At 40.8% G+C, this 1,023-nt stretch overlaps 1 protein-coding gene across 3 annotated transcripts in view; it reads left to right on the top strand.

Moving 5' to 3' along the window:
• The first annotated feature begins 270 nt into the window (after nt 1-270).
• LOC123503980 (high affinity cAMP-specific and IBMX-insensitive 3',5'-cyclic phosphodiesterase 8A-like) overlaps nt 271-1,023 on the top strand; it is a 32,472-nt gene continuing 31,719 nt past the window's right edge. For all 3 annotated transcript variants that reach the window (XM_045254182.1, XM_045254172.1, XM_045254164.1), the window contains exon 1: nt 271-595. The gene's annotated coding sequence lies outside the window, so the exon portion shown is untranslated. The remainder of the gene's footprint in view (nt 596-1,023) is intronic.

Below are 1,023 nucleotides of genomic sequence, written 5' to 3'. Positions count from 1 at the left end.
ATTTTTAAACACGTAAATCAAAACACACGAACAACAACACCTTTTACAAAAAACACATTAAAAAACACAACAAAAAATACAAAACACCTTAAAAACACCCGAAAAAGTACCAAACACCAAAACTGACATAGAAATTAACGGGAGAATAGATATGGCTAAGGATTCACCATAGAGAGGAAAAAGACGCGTTCCTATTGGCTGGCTGAGAAGAGCTGGCTTGTGATTGGCTAGCGGATTGTGGTCTCGGCCAATCAGGAGTCTCGTTGCTTCTGTACTGTGAGGGGCCAGCTGTTTCTGGCTAAAAGGTTGACTGTCTGCCTGTATTCCTGCTAAATTCCGCTTTATTTGACTGTACCCGAGGGCGTGGGGGGGAATGGTGGCTGCGTGGGCGGCGTGGTGACCTGTGGGCGTGCGTGGGCGGCGGGAGAGGCTCGTGTGGGCGTGGAATAAGGCTGAAATAAGGGGCAGAAGAGGAAGGAGCTAGACACACCCCTGTCACTATTATATTTCTCTCTCTACTCTCTCTCTCTCTCTCTCTCTCTCTCTCTCTCTCTCTCTCTCTCTCTCTCTCTTCAGCATCAAGAGTTAAAGTGAGGTGAGTAACTGTGTGTGTGTGTGTGTGTGTGTGTGTGTGTGTGTGTGTGTGTGTGTGTGTGTGTGTGTGTGTGTGATACTACTGCTGCTGTTACTACTACTACTACTACTACTACTACTACTGCTACTACTACTACTACTACTACTACTACTACTACTACTACTACTACTACTACTACACCACCACCACCACCACTACTACTACTACTACTACTACTACTACTACTACTACTACTACTACTACTACTACTACTTGCCCATGTATATAATAATAATAATAATAATAATAGTTAAATGTAGAGAAATTATTATTATTATTATTATTATTATTATTATTAAATTTTAAAATATATAAAAACTTAACTAATTTTCAAATATATAATAATTTTGATCAATGTGGTGTGTGGTGTGTGTGGTGTGGTGGTGTGT

Source organism: Portunus trituberculatus, chromosome 2 (genome assembly GCF_017591435.1).
Source record: "Portunus trituberculatus isolate SZX2019 chromosome 2, ASM1759143v1, whole genome shotgun sequence".
Classification (NCBI taxonomy): domain Eukaryota; kingdom Metazoa; phylum Arthropoda; class Malacostraca; order Decapoda; family Portunidae; genus Portunus; species Portunus trituberculatus.
Note: the sequence above shows the minus strand (reverse complement) of the source record. Positions and strands in the feature narration are given on the sequence as shown.